Source organism: Bos mutus, chromosome 19 (genome assembly GCF_027580195.1).
Source record: "Bos mutus isolate GX-2022 chromosome 19, NWIPB_WYAK_1.1, whole genome shotgun sequence".
NCBI lineage: Eukaryota > Metazoa > Chordata > Mammalia > Artiodactyla > Bovidae > Bos > Bos mutus.
The window spans coordinates 47,101,103-47,127,032 of NC_091635.1; the positions used below are offsets into that span (position 1 = coordinate 47,101,103).

At 44.7% G+C, this 25,930-nt stretch overlaps 1 protein-coding gene across 3 annotated transcripts in view; it reads right to left on the bottom strand.

Moving 5' to 3' along the window:
* Window positions 1-25,348, bottom strand: part of RFFL (ring finger and FYVE like domain containing E3 ubiquitin protein ligase) — a 77,358-nt gene extending 52,010 nt beyond the window's left edge. For 2 of the 3 annotated variants that reach the window (XM_070390462.1, XM_070390459.1), the window contains exon 1: window positions 25,120-25,348. The gene's annotated coding sequence lies outside the window, so the exon portion shown is untranslated. Of the gene's footprint in view, window positions 1-4,351; window positions 4,458-25,119 lie in introns of those variants that run through there. The other variant, XM_070390461.1, reaches the window with a different exon arrangement.
* Window positions 25,349-25,930: the final 582 nt, after the last annotated feature.

Sequence of the window (25,930 nt, forward strand, 5' to 3'; positions counted from 1 at the left end):
CAGAGGTTATGTCCCAGCCCCTGATGGTTCCTCTTTTTATAATCAAATTCCACAGTCCCACATATGGCATGTTAGTCCCCCAAAAGTTGTGAATAAACATAATCATTTACTGGAATTAATGTGGAACTCCTTCTGTTCTTAACACTCAGCTTATCCCATTTTGTGATGACTCCCTTCACTCCTCAACCTGGTCTGACACTCCACTATTGAGTAGATTTTAATAAATTCTAGATACGTGAAGCACAACAGAAAAGCTTGGGAGGCTGGAGTGGGCGTACCATTCCTTTGGAACAAGGTCTCCGACCACGGTCCAGGCCTCTTCAAGGCCAAGCAGGCTCTAGGTACCTCCTCCATCCACCCTGAAGATAAAGTGACCTTACAAAAGGACAAGACCTTCAGCACTCACCTATTGAGCAAAGGCTCTTTTTCTGTCCGGGCTCCCCTGGTGGTGCAGTGGTAAAGAATACACCTGCCAATGCAGGAGACGGGTTCAATCCCTAGGTCAGGAAGATCCCCTGGAGAAGAAAATGGCAACCCACTCCAGTATTCTTGCCTGGACAGAGGGGCCTGGCAGGCTACAGTCCCTGGAGTCACATATATGGACATGACTTAGCAACTAAACAACAACCACCTTTTCTATAGAACCCAAGGTATATTTAAGTATAAAGAGAGAAGCCAGGTGCTTACAGCAGTGTAAAAACATGTTTTCCCTCTGAGTCTTACATGAATGTATGCTTCAATGTCAGAAGTAGCTTTACAATCACCGATAAAATAGGCATAATAAAGCCTTCCCAACACAGGGTCTTATAGGTATTAAATAAAATGACAGAAGGGAATAATTCTGTAAGGTACAATACTACTTAGGTGATGATCCAGAACTAGGTTTCAGGAAGTCCTATCAATCTTCAAATTTTGGATGGTTACCTGAGGGTTCCAAGTGACATATACAGAACAGGCACTATAGGCTCAAGTTCATTAAACAGGAACCAAAACCACGCTTTCTAACTAGAGAGCTTATGGATTTTCTAATACTGCCAAGTCTAATAAAGATGTTTAGGCTAGTGGTTTGACCTTGGGGATCTACTTCAGCCACTGTCTGACGATGCTAAGTTTTAGGTCAAGGACCAGGTTCAGTGAAGGAATTCAACAATCCAGCAGAAGAGACAGGCTTTGCTGCAGAAGTTCAAATAAGGAAGAACTCTACCAGAGGAAGTCAGGGGAGGTGTAACATATGAACTACGTCTCCCAGGGGATGACTAACTTTGCCTGTCAGAGAAGGAGGGACCCCCTAGGAAAAAGCAGTGTCCTAGAAGGACGTGGTATAATCAGGGACTGGAAAAATTAAAAGGTCAGTGAGGTTGGAGAAAGGAGAAATGGCCGGGAAAAGGAGAGGGAGGAAGATAAAACAAGTAAGAGTTAAGACTTCCCTGGTGGTCCAGTGGTAAGAAAGACTCTGCCTTCTAATGCAGAGGGTATTGGTTCAATCCCTGGTTGGGGAACTAAGATCCCACATGCTACAGAGTACAGCCAAAGAGTAAAAAAAGGAAAAGGAAATAAATTTTAAAAATTAAAAATAAAACAAGCAAGAGTAACAGGTAGGGTACGGTCAAACTGTAAAGGATTTTACCTCTCCAGCTAAGGAGGAAACAGGGACCCAACGCCACTCTGACATCCTGAGAATAAAAAGATTAGATTTGGCCTTTAGTAACACAACTTTCATAGAAGGCAATGGCACCCCACTCCAGTACTCTTGCTTTGAAAATCCCAGGGATGGAGGAGCCTGGTGGGCTGCAGTCCATGGGGTCGCTGAGGGTTGGACACGACTGAGCGACTTCACTTTCACTTTTCACTTTCATGCACTGGAGGAGGAAATGGCAACCCACTCCAGTGTTCTTGCCTGGAGAATCCCAGGGACGGCGGAGCCTGCTGGGCTGAGTCGGACACGACTGAAGCGACTTAGCAGCAGCAGCAACACAACTTTGGCAACAAGAAATGAGAAGTATTGGAGCAGAGGAAGATGCAGGGTGACATGACAAATGCACATAAGGTCTGATAAAGCTCTGAACCAGAAGTTACAGAAGCAAATTCCTAGAGGCAAAGTATGTAAAATGCGACATCTTCATTGTGTAAGAGCGGGCAGTATCCGTAACCCTGGCAGAGAGCAGGCCCTGCCTAAGAGTGTTCACACGCAAAATTTTAAGCTTCAGGGCTGGTTAAACAAAATATCTAGTTTTTGACCTCTGATAAATGAAAGCAGTACAGGGGAATGAAGAAAAGACATACATCAAACAGCACTCTGATATAATCGAAAGGGTTGAGCAACCATAGACTTAGCATATTTAGAGACGTGAGGCATAAGGAGAATGAAAGAAGAAGGTTTGGTGCATATAATCAACAGACTTCAAACACACAGCAACATAAGCAGATAACATACTGGGGAGGGGAGAAAATGACTTGTTCTATACGTGTTGAATTTAAAATGGCTTTTGAATGACCCTGGTAGCTTTGAACGACCCAGCTGGACAGAGCCTGGCAAGATTTGTCAAGCTGGTTATTACTTAGTCATAAAAAGGAACGCACTTGACTCAGTAACTAATAAGGTGGATGAGCCTAGAGCCTGTTATACAGAATGAAATAAGTCAGAAAGACAAATATCGTATATTAATGCATGTATGTGGAATCTAGAAAGATGGTACTGATAAACCTATTTGCAGGGCAGCAATGGAGATGCAGACATAGAGAACAGATTTGTGGACACAAGAAGGGAAGGAGAGGGTAGGACGAACTGAGAGAAGAGCACTGAAAACTATGTATGCAAAATTAGATAGCAAGTGGAAATTTGCTATAAGACGCAGGGAGCTCAAAGCCAGCACTCCATGACAACCTGAAGAGATGGGATGGGGTAGGAGATGGGAGGGAGGTCCAAGAGCGAGGGGACACACGTATACCTATGGCTGATTCATGTTGGTACATGGCAGAAACCAACACAATATTGTAAGGCAATTATCCTCCAATTAAAAACAAATAAAAATTTTTTAAAAAAGACTTGTCAAGTTGGAAGTAAGGATCTGAAGTTTGGGAGACACAGCTGGGCTGGTAAGGCACACCGAAGACAGACAGCTGAATTCATGGACCTATCTGAGGTCTTTAGAGGAAGCGGGCGGGAGAAGAGGGCAAAGAAACCCAAGACAGAGCCCTGGAGCATCTCGACATTTATGGACTAACCAAAAGAAAATGAGAATAAACAATGGAAGGATGCTCTGGAGCCTCAAAGCCACAGGAAGAGGGTTGCTGGGGGCGGGATAAAAAGAATGGTTCGATAGTGCCAAATGGTAGGCAGAGATTAAGTGAGCTGGAGGCTGAAATCAGGACCAGGACACTGGGTCTGGAAATTAGGAGTTTCCTTGCAATCTTCAGGAAAACAGAAACAGGGTGATGGGGACAGAAGTCAAAGTAAACAAAGAGCTGCTAACAGGATCAGAGCTGAGGAAGCTCAGTGTAGGTTCATGATCACGCTCCCCTTCCTGAGAACTGAACCTGTGCCAAGCACACTGGATATAATTCTAACAAAATTGGTGCTGCTTCTCAAACATATCCTGTGATGGAGGGAAACACAGGGTTCTCCCGAGCACTCACCCAGTCTTGGTGAGTAAGAGGAGAAATCACTTCCCAGAAGTGATTTCCAGGCTAGAGCCAGTTGGCTGGCTTATGCTGGGTCAGGGTGTCTCAGAGAGGGCTTGCTTTTGCAAAGGCCTGAAGTAAAAGAGAACACAGACCCTGCAGGGGTAACTGCAAGGAGCAGGGGCAAACTTGAAGGGGTGGATGGATTACTGCCCAGTGATGAGGCTGGAGCTCTATGAAGCTGAGAGGTGAAGAACAGGAAGGAAATCGGGCAGCAGTCTGAACAGAGTGCGGGAAGAGGGGAGGTTCTTCCTAACACGTCGGAAACGGCCTGCTAAGATCGTGTTCTCTACAGTTCAGTAGTCTCGGTCAGTAAGCAGAAAAGCAAATGTGCCTGCCCCTCTCTAACAATGGGTTATTGTGACTAAACTATTTCTTACAAGACACAGAAAGAACAGAGAATACCAGAGCAAAAGACAGATAAAACTGTAAACCTAACATTTTTTATTTCTCTGAGGTTATATAAAAAACGGTCTTATTAGGTCCAAAACCACATCCCAGACAAAATGAAACTTTTCCCCTCACGTCCCCTCCGAAGAGCTCAAGGACTGACTTTCAGACAACCAAATCAATCTGGCGTTGACTCACATGTGAAGACTAAGGCTCACTCCAGTTTCTGCTGCAGCTCGGTCTAGCTCGTGACACTCAAGAGAAAAGAGTCTGGGGTTACCTGCTTTTGCCTATTTCAAAACATGGCCAGGGCAGCCAGCCAGCTGCCTCCGGTTCCTGCCGCTGCTGAGGTCTTCGGAGCCCCGTTGAGATGAGATCATCTCGGGAGCCAACAGCAGCGGCTTTCAGGCAGTGAATGGTGCTGCCTGGGGACGTATCTTTGGTAAGCAAGATTGCAACAGAGCAGGCGGTTTACCCAGGGCAGTGCTGACTCATGCCAGGCAAGACTATTTCCCAAACAACTCAGCCTGAGCCAACCGCAATCAACTGCAACCCAGAAAAGAAGAGGTGCCCCACTGATTCTTTTTTTAAATATAAAGTTAGTTATCAGGAGGCAGGTGGACCTATTCCCAAGCTGCTGATCATCAGGGAAGCTCCTGTGGCCAGTCACCTTCTGAAATTTCACCTGAAAACAGCCTCGGGGCTCAGGACAGCAAGATTACTGAAATTCTGCAGATTACCCCAAGAAGCTGATAAGGAAGTCACTTCACGTTTACAAATTGGAGCATCTGGGTCAGAGGACTGAGGGAACGTGCCCAGTCAGGGCTAGATGGTCAAATCATTAGAGTGAATTTTGTCAGTTCTGACCAGGCTCGTTGCTCCTTCCCCACCAGGCCTTCTTTGACCTCTCTGATTCCAGAGACAACTCATGTTCTCTAATTAACACAGATACACGGGAGGGTTGTTGTTATTGTTGTTTAATCAGCTGCCATATATTCTCTATGCTAAAGCTAAATTATCCACCATCACACCTACTAGATGTTTAAGGAACCATAAGAGGCTGTGAAAATCACATTAACACTTCTAACAGAATAAAGAATCCTTAAATTTATGGCAAGTCTCATTTATCGGTCAGCTTATTAAAAAAAAAAATGGATTCTAGAACAACTGGCTCATCAACAGCTATTAATTATTATTGAATTTGCCCTGACAGGCTAGAACTGGCAGTGGTGCTAGACAAAGAAAACAAAAGATGAAGTCCTTGCTTCCCCTGTGTGTTCACTTGACAAGAAAGAAACTAGAGTTCGCATCAGATCCTTCTGTTCCCTGCTCCAAATTTCCCACAGTCATCAGCTATTCCTCAGCATGGACTCTCAAAGCCACCACACCTAGCCTTGTTCATCCCGTCAGGTAGGTCTCTCAAGGCACCGACTCTGTAGCTGCCGGTCCAGTCTGTCCTTCGGTAAACGTTAGGATTCATTAAAATGTACACGTAGATTGTCAGAATTAGGGTTTCAAAAACTATGCTATTTAATCCAATTCCTTTTCACGGAGCTAGTTAAAAAAAAAAAAAAAAAAGGTATTTATCCAACTCAATGTCCCTTAATTACATTATTCCAGCAGGATAACCATGCTGGGCTTTTAGAAGGTTTTATAAAATGTTCCCTCCTTTATTTCCTCCCCCTCAGTGTTCTCCTTTTTTCAGAAAATAGCTGTGTTTAAAGAAGTTTTCCTACAGTATGTTAATTAGTCTTTCCAATGACAGAAGCATCTTTACAGCAGCCGACAGCCATTATCTCATGGACCACACTTTAAAACATATTTCTGTCATTGACGATAAGTCACAAACATCCTAAGATGGAGCAGCTCTCAAGGTACACAGAGTAGAGACAAATACGGAAACAAAGACAGAGGATTGTTAGACGCTTCTGACTCACTCTATATTAGCAAACTTTAAATGAGGAAGGGAAAGTCCAGATGGTTCTGTGCCCAGGAAATAAATGTAAACGATGTGAGGAGCAACAGAAGCATGGGAACTTCCTAATTCTAAGATAAGCACCGCTCAGCAGGTGAGGAGGGCCGTTTCAGATTACCCTTTCCCTCTGTGGGATTCTGCACAGTTCTGAACAGTTCCCCCAAATATAACCACACTCCATCCGCATTCCCTCTTTTAATCGGGAAAGGCTGAGAATTACAGATGGACAACTTTAAAAAGATGCTACATTTGAACTAATAGCTTCAGGCACTTGAGATTTTGTAAGGTTAAATGGAAACTCTAAGAATGTGAGACTGGGGGACCTCCCTGGCCATCCAGTGCAGAGGGCATGGGTTCGATCCCTGGTCAGGGAGTGAAGATCCCACATGCTTCATGATCAAGGAAACAAAACATAAAACAGAAGCAATAAAGACTTTTAAAAAATGGTGCACATTAAAAAAAAAATCTTAAAAAAAATGAGCATATGAGACTGTGTGAGAAATAAGCAAGATAATTGTGGCTTTGTGCTTAAGTTCTTTCAATATACTATCCTAAAACTCAGAGGAAAAAAGTATATATATAAATAAAAAATAAAACTCAAACAAGTAATTCAGCACCCAAGGCACTACAGGTTTACTTCTGATGTGTAGTCATAAGAGATATTTAATATACGCATGTGTGTATGTATGCATTTGTGTGTATGTACATATACACACACACTCTCTCTGTGCAAACATCATACCCATTGTTTTATGTGAACAGAAATATGTAATGTCATTTATAGCCCACCTTTGGGTTTTTTTTTTTTTAGATCTTAACATTTTAAACAAACAGGTGTCAAAAGAAATTAAAATACTCATTTCTTAGGATTCTGTACTCTTCCAAATCCATAGAAAGTTACCAAATATGTACAAAAAGATATAGAGGGGAACTGAAATGGGAGCAAATCAAGGAGGTATTTTAACTTTATCAATGTTTGAATGCTCTTTTTACAACAAGCATATATTCAAATATTCCGCAGCTGATTGCTGAAGAATTGATGCTTTTGAACTGTGGTGTTGGAGAAGACTCTTGAGAGTCCCTTGGACTACAAGGAGATCAAACCAGTCAATCCTAAAGGAAATCAACTCTGAATATTCATTGGAAGGACTGACGCTGAGGCTCTAACACTTTGGCCACCTGATGGAAGAGCCGACTCATTAGAAAAGACCCTGATGCTGGGAAAGATTGAAGGCAGGAGGAAAAGCGGAGGACAGAAGATGAGATGGTTGGATGGCATCACCGACTCACTGGACATGTCTTTGAGCGAACTTTGGGAGATAGTAAAGGACAGGAGAGCATGGCGTGTTGCGGTTCATGGGGTCCCAAAGAGTCAGACACAACTGAGCAACCGAACAACAAATTTAAAATCCAGTTTAAAGTTTTAAATTGTCTACTGTTTACGAACTACTTGAATCTTTTCAAAACCCTTCTCTTTCCTCTCCACGCACCCCTTTCACCTGCTTCACCATTTCTGGCGTTCTAAGTAATACTGCACATTTCCTCTTTTTAACAAAATTAATCTTATTTATGTCCCCATCCTTCTATTCTTTCCCCCACATCCTTTTACCGATTGAGAAGACAGTGAATTGATAAACCAAAATTTCCAGGAACCAGTGGCTTTCCTACTTTGTTGATGATTAGAGACATTGACAAATTCTAATCCTGGATGTTTAGGAATCTCATAACTCCCCCCCTTTTTTTTTCTTTAGAGTACCTACTCTTCAAAAAAGACAATGAATGTCAACCAAATAGCAATCATCTAATAAATCACAGAAATTAAGCATGAAAAATGAAGAGGACTTTAGGATACTTAAGAATCAACTCTAGGGGTACTTGAGAATCAACAGGGGTGCTTACTGAAAAGTTATCACTTCCCAATCCAGTCTCTCAGATACTCTGAATTAGCAGAAGTGGAAGGAGGCCCCAGAATGGGAATGTTTAGTAAGCATCTCCCTTTCCTAAGTGACTCTGATACAAACAGCCCTTGGGTCATGTTTTGAGAGACAGGTCATAGTTCTGTTCCTTAAGCACTGTAAAATAAAGCGTGTTTCCTTTGGTAGTATTGTTACCACTCCCTCCCCCAACCCCCCACCCCCACCAAAGACCCCCAGACTGAACAGGAATCACACAGAGCAGGTCTTAGACATTAGTCCCCTCACCCACAAGAACCATCAAGAATATAACAACTGGACTTTCCAGGTGGTACAGTGGATAATAATCTGCCTGCCAATGCAGGTGTTCCATCCCTGTTCCTGGAAGGTTCCACATGCCTCAGAGCAACTACTGAGCCTGCGCATTCTAGAGCCCATTCTCTACAACAAGAGAAGCCACTGCAGGGAGAAGACCATGCCGAGAGAGCAGAGAGCAGGCCCTGCTGGCCACAGCTAGAGAAAACCCGTGCACAGCAACGAAGAGCCAGCACCGCGAAAATAAATAATTGTTTTAATAAGACTATAAAACAACAGTATTTATTTTGGATCAGCTTTTTCTTCAAGCCTCCAGAGGCAATTATCCTAACTACTCTTAAGGATTTTCGCTGTCACCCACAGCCCTGTTAGACGGGGACGTTTTCACACCTGGGATGCAATACAAGAGGCTTAATGGAATTTTTACAGCTGTGAAAATTAAAGTTCACTTGGCTCAACAGAATAGTTAAATACAACAAAGGAGAAAACCTCCCCGAAGGCATGGGTTGAAAGGAGAGGCTTTCAATTTTCTGATGAGGCAGTTTTGCCCAGAAATTCAAACCATGGGGTGCTATAGAGCTCATATGTCTTGCAAGTACCCAGATGCCAACTTATCACCACAGCATCAGCCGTCGCAGGCTTTCTGTAACGTTTGGAAGCACAACCCTGTGGGATAAGATGGCCTCTCCTGGGAGTCAGAGGCTGTCGCCACAGCAGGGATCTTTCCATCTTGGGGCCAGAAGGACCAGGCAGTCGGTCCCTTTAATCTTTAAAGAGCCACTTTAGTGTCTGGATATAGGGCCCGACACTGAATGAGGCTCAACCCGCTCGCTTCACAGCTCTGTGCTACAAAACCACCCGCGAGCTGCGGAGGGTGTGGGTGCAAGCCAAGCCTGTCCCCGCGGGCACAGCTCCCACAGTCTGTTCTATAATGTAATCTGGGCACTTTATTACCCACTGCAGCGTAACACTTCAAAGGACAGGAAGGTATCTGATACCAAGGGCACTGCAACTGCCTACCTCGGGCACAGTGAAATACCGGGACTGAAGGAGGAGCAAGACCAGAGGAAGGAAGACTCCAAAGCTGACGGGACACAGTCTGACGACCTGATGACAAGACTGGGAGAAAGGAAGTCTGCGACGTGAACAAACTGCTATCCTGGACAGCTCTCTTTAGAAACCTGGCAACAGAAATCTTGGACATCACTGGATGGGTGTAATTTTCTATACAAAGCTATTTCTTAATTTTTTTTATCCCCCTGAGCTGCTAATACAGAAGAAGGGCAAGGAGAAGGCCCCTGTCATCAAATTCCATCACCTAAGCAACCCCAATAGCTTCATAATGAAGTGACTGGTAAACTCATGTCCTATTCCCCAGGAGCCACCCTCTCAGAACAAAGATCCTGTAATTGAACTTTGAAGATTTCCTTAATTCACAACTCTTTTTTTTTCTTTTAAAGATATTTTTTGGGAACTTCCCTGCTGGTTCAGTGGCTAACACCTGGGTTCGATCCCTGGTCAGGGAACTAGACCCTACATGCCTCAAGGAAGACTGAAGATCCTGCAGACCAGTACTAAGACCCAGTACAGACAAATAAACATTAAAAAAAAAAAAAAAGATTCTCTTGATGTGGACCATTTTCAAAGTCTCTATTGAATCTGTTACAATATTGCTTGCTTTATGGTTTGGTTCCTTGGCCCTGAGGCATGTGGGATCCTAACTGCCTGAACAGGGATCAACCCCCACTCCCTGCATTGGAAGGCAAACTCTCAACCAGTGGACCTCCAGCAAAGTCCCCATAATTCTTATTTACTCCGTAGCTCTGGATTCGTCTCTTCCCCAAATACACATCCACATATTCTCTCTCTCTCTTTCCCCTGCCCATCCTCTTCTCATTCTGTCTCTCCTTAGGGCTCATGCTCTGCCTCCAGTAAGTCAAACTTCCTAAATTTTTCACCCGGGTTTCCACTAAAAATTCCACCAGATAAAGTTACCTTCCTTCAGCTTCCTAAGTCTAGAGGACCTTTGTTGACACATGATTCATCTGGATGGGTGATTGCTAAGCCATGCAGATGAGATTACCTGTTCACCTACAGTTACCCTTCATACTGGCTCTGTAGGCTATGGAAATAAAAAGGGTAAGACTTCACAGCCCGAACGTCCCATCAAGGTAATCAAAGTAATGCAAGAGGCAGAGAAGACAGACAGAGATTTCAAAACAAACACCGAGTTGCACATCTCACAGCGCTTAAGAAAGCGCTCCATCTGACCAACAGCCAGAGTGGACAAGTACCCAGAGGACTACACACTCTCTTAATGACTACTGCACTCACAGTTCTTGCTTCCCTCAAGGCTCTGCAAGAGATTACATCATAAAGTCAGACTTGCATTATTTACAACAGACTGGAGAGACAGAGCCCAACACCTAGAATTCTAAGGATTTACTTGCAAATATAGCCACACACTTATTTCAATTCAAACTCAAGTAACAAGGAGTAAAAGACATTATTTGGGTCTTTCAAAGTTATCACTCTCATCTTATTTACAATAAAACAAAAGGAGTTAGAGAAAGGAACCCAAAGTTTTGTGGTGGCTCAGACGTCTGTTTGCAATGCGGGAGACCAGGGTTCAATCCCTGGGTTGGGAAGATCCCCTGGAGAAGGAAATGGCACCCCACTCCAGTATTTTTGCCTGGATAATTCCATTGACGGAGGAGGCTGGTAGGCTACAGTCCATGGGGTCGCAAAGAGTCGGACACAATTGAGCAACTTCACTTACTTCACTTGAACATTTAAAAAAGAATCACAGGGCAAAATGCCCACAATATACCATCCATGGAGGGGTTGCGGGGGGATCAGTACAGGCAGCAGGTGGAGAACACACACACGGAATACGTACATACATATAGAGAGAGACACAAAACATAGCTCAAAAGCCTAGAGCCACTCAATAGTAGTTACTTTCGGGAGGGGTAAAGGTTTACTCTCTGTTTCCTACATACACTTTTGTGCTATTTTAGTACTTAAATGAGCAGCGTAAGCTAATTAACATTATCAGAAATGAAGTAAATAAAGTTCCTAAGATCACTGGACAAAGAAAATGAAATTTGAAGGACAAATTGTTCAGAACAATTTGAACAAGTTCTTAGGGCCATTCTGGGCCAAATTTTCAGCATATTTAAGGCTGCATTCACTGAGGTAAACCCGTAAAGAATTAACCAGAATTCAGTGTTGGGACAGCAGTTGGTTCATTCATTTGTCATTCTGAGGCAGATGCAGAGATGTGCCAGGTCCTACCAGGTAAGGGGGAACGTGAGTCTCACGCTCATGGTCCATGCCTCCCCCAAGGTTAGTCTTGGTTAGTCTTCCCTCTCTTGAGGACACCAAAGTGAAAGTGAAAGTCACTCAGTCCTGTCCAACTCCTTGCGACCCCATGGATTTTACAGTCCATGGAATTCTCCAGGCCAGAATACTGGAGTGGGTAGCCCTTCCCTTCTCCAGGAATCTTCCCAACCCAGGGATTGCACCCAGGTCTCCCACACTGCAGACGGATTCTTTACCAGCTGAGCCACCAGGGAAGCCCAAGAATATTGGAGCGGGTAGCCTGTCCCTTCTCCAGATCTTCCCAACCCAGGAATCAAACTGGGGTCTCCTGCATTGCAGGTATGGATTCTTCACCAGGGCAGAGGACTAAAAAGGTCAACAGACCACTGACCACTGTCCTGAGACACAGCCACACGGAGGGCTAACCACAACTCAAAAATCTCTGCTCTCTGTCAATCAAATCAGTTTTACAAGCAATCTGATGAATTTAAAAACCAGATATGCTACTTGTTTTAAAAAGTTTAAAAATGGGAACAATACCAAATGCTGGCAAGGATGCAGAGAAACTGGATCTCATACTCTGCTGGTGGGACAGACTGTAAAATGGTACAGTGCTGGGCAAAATAGTTTGGTAGTTTCTTTAAGAGACTAAAGATATACTTACTCTGAGACTGAGCAATTACATTCCCAGGCACTTAACCCAGAGAAATTAAAACCTGTATTCACACAAATACCTGTATACAAATGTTCATAATGGCTTTATCTGTAACAGCCCCAAACTGGAAACAACTCAAATGCCTGACAATAGGTAAATGGTTAAAAAAACTGTGATACATCCAAAGCATAGAACACAAACTTATGGCTACCAAAGGGGAAAAGGGGCAAGAGAGAGATAAATTAGGAGTTTGAGATCAGCAGATACAAACTACAACATGTAAAATAGATAAAACAAGGTCCTACTGCACAGGGCACAGAACTATACTCAGTATCTTGTGATGAACCATAATGGAAAAGAATATATACACACACACACACACACACACATATATAAGCTGAATCACTTTGCTGTACACCAGAAATGAAAACAACATTGTAAGCCAACTATACTACAATTTAAAAAAAATAGTGACCCATCCATACTACTTAGGCTATTTAGCAATAAAAAGCATTATTAAATACAACTAAATACAACATGACTAAATACAACTTGGATGGAAGGCGTCATGCTAAGTGAAAAATGCCAATCTCAGAATGCCACATGTTGTTACAATTCCATTTCCATAACATTTCAAAAAGGATAAAATTATAGAGATAGAGCACAGATTACTGACAAGGCTTAGAAATGTTGGGGGAAAGGGACGTACGTGACCATAAAGGTGCAATTACTAGTCCAAATATCCAACCACTATGGGGAAATAAGGAAGGTGAATCATTTGTAAGGCAAGTGTATTTCATATTATTCTGCGGTCCCTTCGACCCAGAAATAAAAAAGAAAAAAAGATTCTTTAAGTGTGGGTTGGTTGCTGGCTCAACCATTTGAAGTGTATCTCAGGTGCTGCCTGTGCCCCATCCCTCCCGGGGCTTTCTCAGAGCTTCCCCGGGGCCAGAAGCAAAGAGCCAGGAGGCAGCAGAGGCAACCCACGTAGAGTAGAGTGAACTCTCACCGCAATTTCAGCTCAGCATGCAGCCCAAAGTGCCCTGCTTGAACTCAAAAGCACCAGAGAACTACAGCAATTAGACAAATAAACTGTGAAAGATGTGGTTACCAGACCAGGTAGGCACCCCACACGAGACAGGCTTCTCACTACAAATAGCCTTTGCTACAAAAGTCTCTAAAACATGAGGGTGAGGTTGGTGGAAAAAATGTCAATGATGCTTCCTCTGTGATTCTCTCAGCCAGTTATCACATGTATAGAAGCAGGACATACGCCTCAAAGGACACAAGCCTCAAGCTCAAAATTTTACTTTCTGTGCTCATCTGGGCTTCTTCCTGAAAGTGACCTACCACCATTACTCCACCATCACTTACAACAGGAGAACCCCTGGGGTAAAATTAGACATAAGGAGAAGTACTGGATGGTTATAACGACCCAAGTCCTCCGCAGGTGGGCACACAGCCAACAACATGCTATTCTACTGAACAGTCACTAACCAGGAAAGAAAAGGCCCAGGGAATCAACAGTCTCATCATAACCACCCCTACCCATCCCCACCCCAGTGAGAAAGACGGAGTTTGTTCTAGAGACGCTTAAAGGAAAAAAAAGCTGGACTTAACTTAGACACACGTAATACCATTCTCCCATTTCTAGGTCTCCCAACTAGGCAGGAACAACCATAGACATTCTGGAACCAGAAACACAAATTGTTTCCCAAAGTGTTAAACAATGCTTGTCCAAAGGCCCCAGTAGAGCTGGTAGTTTAGACAGCTGTGCTAGGAGCCACAGAAGCTGCATTTTGTAACTAGTACTGCTTCTGAACAATTGAAACTTTCTCCAGAGCAAAGTCCAAACACAGGGAGCAGTGTTCCTCGCAAACATCCAAACAGTTGCATTATTGTTTAACCACCAAAATAACAGCCCTAATAATCTATCAAGTTTGACATTTCATCCAACCAAGCAATTAAACCAGGACGAAACGCATGGATGGAGAGGTTTCCCCTCACCCTGCCCGCCCCCTGCTCCAAATCAACACTCATTTTTACATTATGGCCACAAAAACTAATCATGCTTGCTCCTATTTATAAAAGGGTTCTAAAAATCAAGCACTCTGAAGTGCCTCAAACAAACGGCAGACCCTTAAACATTATTTTCTGTCTCCCACCTTTAAGCATCTATATTAACTGTAAGTCAAGTTACAGGCCAGAAAAGTTGGAAATGCTTTTCTAATATTTAGTCAAAAGAGGTAAATATCCTCCTGATGTTGGTACCAGACTCAAGGTCTATCAACATATTCTTAAATACATTAAGAGTCCTGGGACTCCCCAGGTGGTCCAGTGCTTAAGAATCCTCCTACCACAGCTGGGGATTTGTATTCAATTCCTGGCGGGAACTAAGATCCCACAAGTCTTGGGGCAACTAAGCCCGCATGCCACAATCACTGAAGCCTGCTCACCTAGAGCCTGTGCTTTGCAACAATAGAGGCCTGCACACCAAAACTAGAGAGTAGCCTCAGCTCACCTCAACTAGAGAAAGCCTGCGCACAGCAACATTCACTGCAGTAAGGGGAAAAAAAAAAGGTCCGTCCTTACCTTTTCTCATCTAGTAGGTCACCAAGTGGTAGAACCCTCTCCAGGTAAGGGAGTTCTTAGTTGGTTGCTTCAATTATAGGTAGCCTATCAAGTCCCTGAACATTTGTTGGAAAGATTGATGCTGAAGCTCCAATACTTTGGCCACCTGATGGGAAGAGCCTACTCATTGGAAAAAACCCAGATACCGGGAAAGATTGAAGGCAAAAGGAGAAGGGGGCGACAGAGGATGAGATGGTTAGACAATATCACCAACTCACTGGACATGAATCTGAGCAAACTCCAAGGGATAGTGAAGGACAGGGAGGCCTGGTGTGCCACAGACCATGGGGTCTCAAAGAGTCAGACACGACTTAGCAACTGAACAACAACATCAAGTTCCTAAGATGTCCTCAGAACTACCTAGAACAATGCTTCTCAAAGTGTGCACTACCCATGGAGATCTGTAGTAAGGTAAACACAAAAAATTCATAGTAGGTATACACTGCTGTGCATCCAAGTGTATGACTTTCTGGTAATTCATTTTTCTTGTACTTTATAAAAATATTAGTTGGCAATAGACTGGATAAGCACTTCACAAAGCTGGTCCTTCACCACAGTTTCAGAAGCACTAGCTTTTCACTTACAAAAATGCCAACTGTGTCATTTATTGTTCTGAAGGAATCAGAGCATTCTTGCCCTATCCTACAGCTTCGGATTTAAGGGCAATTAGAGAAATCTATGTGCTTTCCAGGTGGCGCGGTGGTAAAGAATCTGCCTGCCAAGCAGGTTCGATCCCTGGGTTGGGAAGATCCCCTGGAGAAGGGCAACCCACTCCAGTATTCTTGCCTGGGAAATCCCATGGATAGAGGAGCCAGGCGGACAACAGTCCATGGGGTTGCAAAGAGTCAGACAAACACGACTGGGCATGCACACACAGGTGAGGAGAAACCAATAAGGAGGTACACCCTGGTGTAATCTCATGGAAACAGTATCCACTTAGACTCAACAGACCTCATTGCTGGTCTGCAAGATCCAACTAACGGAGACTCTAGGTGAACTGGAGATTTTTTTTTACTTCCCTATGCCTTGAATTCCTCCCCCGAAGAATTTTTAAAGGCAGCCCCCCAATATCGGCATTTCTCAACATTGTTCATTTTTTTAAATGTGTGGTTCCTTCTGACAGCAATACTTTTTTTGAGTGTGGGCTGCAGATAAGCTACATCAGAATCCCCAGCTTCATTCCCAAATTCCCAGATTCTATAGCTGTGGGCTAACAACCAGGAAACAGCAGTTTTTATAGGGACCCGACAGCAGTTTTTATAAGTAATGGGAGACTCTGACACTTACGAAAACTCTGATCTACTGCAATAACAATCTAATGCCTCTAAGAAGTTTTTTTTAAAAGGTCATGATTTGAGTGTAATCCCTGATAAATTACTTTAGGTAAAAAGTATTTTTTAAATCAGTATATTAAAACTTACAGAAAGCAGACTTCCCTGGTGACTCAGGAATGAAGAATCCACCTGCCAATGCAGAAGACACGGGTTCCATCCCTGATCCAGGAGAATCCCACATGCCAAGGAGCAACTAAGCCCGTGCGCCACAACTATTGAGCCTGTGCTCTAGAGCCCAGGAAGCGCAACTATTGAGCCCGTGTGCCACAACTACTGAAGTCTTTGCACCCTAGGGCCTGTGCTCTACAACAGGAGAGGCCACTGCAATGAGAAGCCCCTGCAACCCAGCTAGACAGTGGCCCCCACTCGCAGCAACTAAAGACAAGCCCGTGCAGTCATGAAGACCCAGCACAGTCAAAATTAAAAAGACAAAAAACTTACAGAAAGCATATTTTAACATGCTTTTATATCAGTAATACGTAACAGCAAATTTCAACTTTTCCCCATTAGGGGGAAAAAAAACGCTGTTTGGTTGGGAAGACCAAATGTATATTAAGATACACGTACACATTTACAGGCTATGGTATCAAGATCTGCTTTCTTGACGTGATACTCAGAACTCTCAAATTTTGTACCAGTCCCCTTCCAAACAAAACTAGTGACTTATTTTTATGTCTGTGCTGTTTCTGAAAACCTGAGAAGAGAGATTTCAGGCAGCTATTTCTGAGCGTTTCCACAAATAACAGTGCAGGTGTGGATAGTTGGTATCTCAAAAACCAAATTAGATGTAAATGTCAATGTATTTTCATTTTTAATATTAGTTTTGGTAGTACAGGAGACATGGTAATATGCTGTACTGAAAAGTTTATTCAGATAAATAAAATTTAGGAACCTGATGAGGAGCATCTGGGATGAAGCTGCAGAAGTATCTGCTGCTGCTAAGTCACTTCAGTCGTATCCGACTCTGTGCGACCCCATAGACGGCAGCCCACCAGGCTCCCCCATCCCTGGGATTCTCCAGGCAAGAACACTGGAGTGGGTTGCCATTTCCTTCTCCAATGCATGAAAGTGAAAAGTGAAAGTCAAGTCGCTCAGTCGTGTTCGACCCTCAGCAACCCCATGGACTGCAGCCTTCCAGGCTCCTCCGTCCATGGGATTTTCCAGGCAAGAGTACTGGAGTGGGGTGCCATTGCCTTCTCCGGCAGAAGTGTCTAAAACCCCACGAATTGGCTGGTTCACGTCACTATTCCTCAAGCTGCCAGTATGCAACTCTGTCACCAGTCCAGACAGCTGGGAAACACTGAACCAGATCAATGGGCGTGGGAGTGATGACTCAAGAGTCACCTGGAGTGCTGGGTCCAACCATATAGTGAGGGAGGTAGGCAGGGTGGCCGTGCCCTTGTCAAGCCCTCTGGAAGCACTGGGGTAGTCCCTCCCTACCCGCTCTGCAGCAAACACTGGCCAAGGTAAACTTCAGATGTGACACAGGATGACTATGCAGGTTTTTCCATCGGTATAGGACAAAATGACCAAGAATGGCACCTAAATCTAATCACGCTCGAGGTAGAGAGGCAGACAGACGTGAAAAAAGGCCCAAGAATTCTCCTAGTCCCTGTTATTCCCACCCCACGCTCCTAGCACAAAATTTTAACCCCTAACTGTTCCTCTGCACCTCCATAAAGTCCAAACTGCCCAAACCACGGCTGCTGGTCTGCAAAAATCATTCCCGAGGCAATCCGCCCTCTTCCTGAGAGACATTCTGGATTAAGGATTCCTCAAACTGGCTGAACAAAGCTGCACCCACTCTCTCCAAAGCCCTGGAAAACACTCCACTCTTTCCCCAAATCAGAACACTCCTTTCATCCAGCATTTTCAAATAAAGGCTCACCCTCTAGTGGATCTTCTTCCATGCCTTGAAGATAATAATTCAGCATGATCAGGAGGAGGTGTAATTCACTGGCTAAGGAACCACTGACTCAAGACCCAGGAAAAGGTTGGAAGACAACCTAAGATAAGGTCTGGTTATTTCTCAAGCAGATATCTTAATCAGGAAGAAAGTTTTTTGTTGTTTTTTTTTTTAAAGGGAGGAGGGGGAGGTGGAATTCACAGAAATTAATATGCCTTATCAGGACTAAGACTGGAAAGATTTTTCAAAGTAAATGAATAGGGGAAAACAAGAAAAAGCCGGGATGGGAGAGGAAGCTGCTCCATTTCCTTAAAAAAAGCTTTTCTTCTAAATCTTTTAACATAATCCAGCAGTTGCAAACAAACAATGGTGCTGATTACTAGCTAATTACGTTTAACCACTAGGGGTGGGGGTGGGGGCAGCAGAGCCTCCAGTAGGCCTAACTTCCTGTAAATTTCAGGATGACTAGGCAGTATTTCATCAAAGTGGATCAAGACAGTTAAAATGTTTCAGCAAATCAATCTGGCTCCAAGTTGTCCAAATGGGGTGGGCTTCCCCTACCCTGAGAACTGGCCTGGTGGAAACAAACGGTTGTCCTAGGAGACCTGACTACTGCATGCATGCTCCTCAGCCCTGTTTGTCTCTTTGTGACCCTATGGACTGTAGCCCGCCAGGCTCCTCTGTCCATGACCACTCACTCCACAACCCAGAGATAATGAAACCATGTTCTTACATGCCGTTCTAGAAAAACCATGTGAAGGTCAACCTAGGAGATGCAGGCTTAATCTGTAGCACTGGAGAAGAGGCAGCTTTTAAAAGTCAAGTAACACCAGCTCAAAAAAATTCTGTAAAGTTCAAATTCAGCACATGCGTGCTGAAAGAGGCTGGGAGAGCCAAAAGATTTTGCTTATCTTTTTACAGGAGAGGACAATGGAGAAATTACCAGACCAACGTCACTTTCCCTTCAGAAAAAAAAAGTTAGCAGGCTTAACCGAGATAAAAACCTTCATAGGTCATAACTCCATGAAATCAGCAGCCTAGTGAGAATCTCTCCAAGAACGCTGTAGGAAATTAAGTGCGGATTAGCGTAATTAAATGTAAAGTCTCCTTGAGAGCGACTTCTGCTCCTGAAGACTACAGCCATCTCTGTGAAACGCATCACAGCCTTTTCACTTTCACATCAGGTCTGCACACGCTATGATCTAAAAAGAACAGAGTGGTGATTTGAGGAGAGAATTAAGTAATACAGCTTATCAGAAAACCACTGCATTCTCTAGTCTTCGCAAAAGTTCACACGCTCATGTAATATACTGTAACTGTAATATACTTAGGGGTTTTCAAAAATTACACACATTTCCTCAAAAGAGATAGAGTAAAAAATAGAATCACGGGGTGAAGGCCAAACATTGTCTCTTCTGAATGCTTGAATAGCCAATTATGGGTCTTAATACATTAATTCTAAGAGAGGAAAAGAGACTATTACAGGAATGTTGAGTAAGATATCTTCAAAACTGCACCCTCGGGCCTAAGTCCGTTGGACTCACAGTAAAATCACCCCCTCAAAAAAGCAGTTTTATGCAAAATTTTGTATTTTAATTTCCCAGCTGCCAGGAGAAATATATAAGGAACAGAAATTAAACTAATTATGTCAGCAGCACAGTGAACAAAACTTTAATTGTATTACACACAAGTTAGACATTGCCGAACAACACAAAGGCCGTTAAGGGCAGAAACTTCTTTAGAATATAAATGATTCCTAATCAGTATGACAAAAATTAGTCTGGGCAATAAGCAGATTCACACATGGAAAAATCCAGCCAACATCCTAATTCAATACAAAAAAAAAATGAACGTAGAGTATAAGAAACAAATCTCCAAAATGGCTTAAAATCACTTGGTCATTTACATATGTTAGATCATTAATAGGTCCTTTAAGCCAGTATTGTACTAATCAGCTTTTTTAACCTCCTGCCCACAAAAGATCCTATTCATTTAGCTGGGTGGACAGGTGTTAGCAACCAGCAACCTTTTTTAGCCTCAGAGTTCCAGCGGCCTGATCTGTGATTACTGTGGCCATGATTAGCAAGTCGAAAGGAAAAGGCAGTTTAGAAAGGGGGAAAGGGAGCAGAGAGGGAAAGAAGAAAAAAAACCAAAAAGGGAGGTGGGGGGAGGAAGATGAGAAAAGAAAGGGCTGTCAGGTGCTATTTACAGCCCCCACCCCCACCCAAGCCTGGGAGCCGGAGTTGAGCTCCCAGGCTACGGCCCAGACACTGGAGGCAGAATTTGGATAATGTCATGAATTTATTCCCGCAGACAGTCATTCTGGATATATGCCTACACTCCACTCGTTCTAAGAAAAAAATTTTTTTCAAGTATCTGTGACTCATTCCTCTTTACCATATTCTCACCTTCTTGAGTCCTCACTCTTTCATATGTTTTCTAAAAGAGCTGACCGAGTAGATATTCCTGGAAGGAGACAGGGGGAAGGCCGGATTTCGAAAGATATCTGAAGCCTACGGAACAAAAATCCTCTGAGAAGAGAATGTTCATTGAGCTCCATACAATGTACAAAGAAGAGATTTGCTCTCCTTTCATCCACTGATCAATGCCACCAGGTTATTATTTTCATCTGGCAGATGAAGAAAAGGAATCAAACAAAGGTTAAGTGATGTGTCTAAAGCACCCGCGAGTTTGATCCCTGGGTTGGGAAGATCCCCTGGAGAAGGAAATAACAACCCAATCTAGTATTCCTTGGAGAAGGCGATGGCACCCCACTCCAGTACTCTTGCCTGGAAAATCCCATGGACGGAGCAGCCTGGTAGGCTGCAGTTCACGGGGTCTCAAAGAGTCGGACACGACTGAGCGACTTCACTTTCACTTTTCACTTTCATATTTTGGAGAAGGAGATGGCAACCCACTCCAGTGTTCTTGCCTGGAGAATCCCAGGGACGGGCGAGCCTGTTGGGCTGCCATCTATGGGGTCGCAGAGTCGGACACGACTGAAGCAACTTAGCAGCAACTTAGCAGCTAGTATTCCTGCCTGGCAAATCCCATGGACAGAGGAGCCTGGCAGGCTGCAGTCCATGGGGTCACAAAGAGTCAGACACAATTTAGGGACGAAACAACAACGAAAGAAGCCCAGCCAGGAGGTGGAGGAGCTGGGGCTCAAAGCCAGGTTCGTCTCTTTTCTCAACTGTTACATTTCCCCAAAATTTAATTCCCTAACATATTTAGTGCCCCATTCTGCTTTAACTCAGAGGGTTCTGGATTTCACCTTTTCTTCCTTCCATGAACTCGGCAAAGGACCTGTGACTAAATTTTATTGCCTATTAAGCATCCATCATGTCCAATAAGCACTTCAGTTAATGTAGAAATGAAACATCTGGCAAACTGGCTTTATTTTAAAATCTTACATACAGAGGATGACCAGGCAGCTCTCCTATGCAACACCGATCAGAACTAGATTTGACTACCCGTTCAGTCCTCCAGTGGTTTCCACATTATCATTCATTTGTCCACTCAGGAAATACAGGAAGCTACTCTCCCAACCCTCCCTCATGACTCCTGACAGATAATACGGCAGACAGGGCCCCTCTGGAAAGTAATTTACATAAAAGTTATAAAAGCTCTTTGTTATCTGTCATGACTCGGAAATGGACTATTCTAGCAAATCAAACATCCTGAATAACATAATGACGCTTTTAAAGGGACTACCAATTTATAAAGAATTTCAAAGCAATGCAACACTAGTTCCTAAACCCGGTTGCAGATCAGAATCACACGGGAGCTCTTTGTAAGTAGCTGCCCAGAGTGGCTTTTAAAATACAGATTCTCGGTCATCACTTATCCATGCAAAACAAAAAGAAAAAAAAAAAACACTTCAGGAGGTGGAGCTGGGAAATCTGTATTTTATAGAACCCCTCAGTGTCAAAACTGCTATGTAGCGAGTGAATCTTTTAAGGAGTGGCTGGCTTTGGGAACTCCTTGTAATAAAACTCACTTTTTAGTTAAAAAGGCTAAAGCTACACTGAATACAATGTGACCTTCTTTTGATGATTTGGGAGATCTTGGGTTTTCCCGTGCCTCTGGGTCATCATTCACTAGCCACTGTACTGGCAAAACCAGAATAGAAGAAAAGGTTAAGAATAATCGTACTGGTAAAAAGCTGGAAAAACCAGCTTTTGTTTTCCTATTAGATTTTTAAAGAGCTGATTTTCCCCAGAGGAAACTCAAGATTTTTATGCTTGCCTTGAAAAAGGAAAATGTTTAAAAACAGGTAGATTCTCTTAACGCTCAACTGCTCCAATTCTGAACATTAATGGGCCCAAATGCATCAAACATGTGGAATAGTCACCCTGAACTAGAAAGCAGAGAAACTTCATGACAGTCTTAACAAAGATAAAGGAGGATAATGGGTTTAAGCTAAGAATGGCATCATGAGGATTAAATAAAACTACTGTCCTGACCACAGCAGATAAATCCTGGAAACTGGGAGAGCTAAAATCTTTCAACACGTAAGGCCAATGATTCCAACCCATCTAGGATGGCTTTCATCTAAGATACAATAGGATACTCTATTAAGAGCCCAACAGGTTTTAGGGGTTTAAAACTCCAAGTAATATAAACTCACAAAACAAGAAAGGGACCACACCATCTCCCTATTGAAGGAATGGGAATTTGTGATTGCCTACAAAAAGACTGTCCTTCAGACTGCCAGAATCTTTCTTACAGAAACACAAGTCACACCTACCAATAATCAGTAACCAAACAAAAATAATAACCAGTAACCACTACCAAACAATAATGAGGAAGCTCACACCTCACGGCTTCAGCAACAGCAATTTAAACTATGCATTCTCATTAAACTCTAAATTATAACTCAGTTCTGTATTGCAGGTTATGAGATTTTAAGGTGCAGAGGTTAAATCTTTCCTCTCAAAACATAAACCCTATAGCCAGTACAAGTTTCATACAAAAGTCTCTAATCTTTTAAAACAACAGCAGTATTTATTAAAGGTTCTAAGAATAAAAAATCAAGGTGGAATTAGTTTCCTCAACACTCCTTGGGTTTACAAGGGTGTTTTCAGAAAGTTCTAGGCACAACACATTTTGTGCACTAAACATCACAATGGACAGGTAATCAGGGAAGAAACTGTACCCTTTCTTTGTTATTGCTGCTGTTTGTTTTGTCTTTTTAAATGCTGGTCACTGAAAATGCTTTTTCCACTGCTATCTTAAGATAGTGCTAAGCAGAGTGGTATCAACTGGCTTGGTCATGAGAAAGTTTTGAAAACAAATTAATTTCTAACCTTTTGGAGAACAGCTCTCTTTTTGTGCATGTTATTTTAGCAATGGGTTAAATTAAGTCGATTTCAAAGATTTACAATCCCTGACCCTAAGGTAAACAGTCGGGATAACAGCTATCTTCCTGATCAATATGGAAGTTTCTAGCGGGCTGATCTTCCTAAACAGACATTAAAATGTGTGTGTGCGTGTCCAAGATTACATGGAAACCTTCTTCATGCACAATCAAGTTATTACAGTTAGGCCTGCCACATCAAACTGTAATTGTCATACCCAATTTGCAAACTTAAGAAAATAACACCTCTAAATAAACTGTAATTTATGACTTGTATTCTGAAGTCCGGAATTATTAGGAAATACACTATAGAGTTTCAGAAATGCTTGCCATCATCTATTTCCTTGAATGTGAGGCAAAACAATCAAAAAAGGATAAAGAAGTCGTCAAACCTGAAATCCCCTGAACTAGCTCCCAACCCTAGAATTCCATACACAAACTCGGCCAGCACCGTGTCCCCTGCCTGCTTCCATTCCTAGAAAAACGCTCCCGTAAGTGGACAACCCTGGCCACACTATCTTGAACTGCCACTGGAAAAACAACTACTCCGCACACAGTTGCAGCCAACAGGGGGTGACAAGAGGGGTCTGCCCTCCAAGCCATCTGTAAAACGGGATGGGCAAGAAACTTTCTTAGAAGGCCACGCAACACCTGGGGATGTTTGCTCCTTACGTTCTGGTGGCCTTTAGCCAGGGGGCAAAGTCACAGTTGTGGGTGAAGCCCTCTGTCGGAGCTAACAGTAACTCTGCCCTGGGGTAGACAGGGAGGAGCACAGTACACTCTTCCTTGATTACACAAGCAGTTTTCCCCCTAGAACAAATGACAGGCCAACAGAAAGGAAAAAGTATACTGTTGTTTCTATCTTCAGCCAGCCTGACATCAAGCTCTGAGCAGGCAGAAGCCTGCGAGGCTGTGGCTCCCCGGGTCGAGCACTCTTCCCCATGTCTGGTCAAATGTCTCGTGGGCAACCCAGCTGCAGAGGCCCCACCGTTCCTCTCCGTCTTGCCCACTGGCGACCTCATACAGGTTACCTCAGGGGAACAGAAGACAATTTCCACCAGGGGCCCCTAGGTGGGGAGGGGGGCACGTGGGTGGGAGAAGCATAGCCCCAAACTTCTCCATCGAGCCTCCGAACTCCAGCCTCCACCTTCTTCCGAGAAGCCCGCGGGGCTCCTGCCCTGGAAAGTAGGGTCAGGCTAGTTCCTGAACGCAGGCCGCCGCGCACACCTGCCTCAGTTTCCTCTGCTTCAAAAGCCGCATCTTTCCCCCCCACCCCCACAAGCCAACTGAACCTGCCGATCGGGTAGGGCGTTTGGAGATATATGATAACACACGGCTCCCGTTAGTGCCCCCACAGGTGAAGTGCTTCTGTGAGGGGCACTTTTTAATGGGACAGGTGCGGGCTACCTTGAATGCGCAGACTTTTCAGCGACGGAGGGCTTCCCCTCATCCCCTGTGGGCAGCGAGCGTCTCAGGCCGCGCCCCGCACAGAGGAGGCGCCCCCCGCCCCCACCCAGGACCACAGCCTGGCGAGACCCCGAGGCCGAGCAGCGCTCCCCCACTCCGGACTCCCCTAGAAGCCCAGCCTAGGCCGGGCGCCCCGCGGACCCCAGCGCGGGCGCCGCTGCCTCCTCACCTGTCGCGGCCGCCTGCCCAGCCCCGCACCTGGGAGGGGAAGGGGAGGGGAGGGGAGGGGCCGGATCCGGGCCGCGGGCGCCTCAGGCAGGGGCGCTGCGGGCTGCGCCGCGGCGGCGTCTCCGGGGCTGAGGGGCGCCGGGGGGCGGTCGCCACATCCTCGCGGGCGGCCCCAGGAAGTTGGCCCCCCCGCCGCCCCTCAGCCATCCCTAGCCGCCGGGGCCGGTCGCTCCCGCCCCTCGCGCAGGCCCCGCCCCTCGCGCAGGCCCCGCCCCCGGCGCGGCCCCGCCCCCTCGGGAGCGCGCCGCCGCCGCTCCTGCCGCGCCCGAGCCACCATAGAGAGGCGGGAGGCGCGCGGCAGACCAGAGGGCGGCCTCCGCACGCGCGCGCCCCCTGGCGGAGCCCCGGGCCGCGGGCTGCCGACCCCGGCCCACGAGCCTGAGCCCCTGTGTATGGCGACCCTACTCCGCTGTCGGGGCATCTGCTGCTTCCAAGTCGACAGGGGTCACCGCACTCTGCGCGGGAGCTGAAGGGTCCAAACCGTGGTCCAGCTTGGAGAGCGTAAGCAAGCCCCGGAACATCGCAGAACTCGTTTCAAAAGAAAATTTTGAAAGTTGCCTCACTTCCATATCCCATTGTTCCTCACCACAATGGCTATCAGCAAGTGATGGCTCCCCCAAATTACAATGAAAGAAACCCAGGCCCATCGGGGTTCACTATCTAATTCAAGGTCGCATGATTGGGAGCTATTAGAAGCCAGATCTGAAGGACATCAAAACCCACGTTTGTCCCATGCACTCTATGGCACCTCC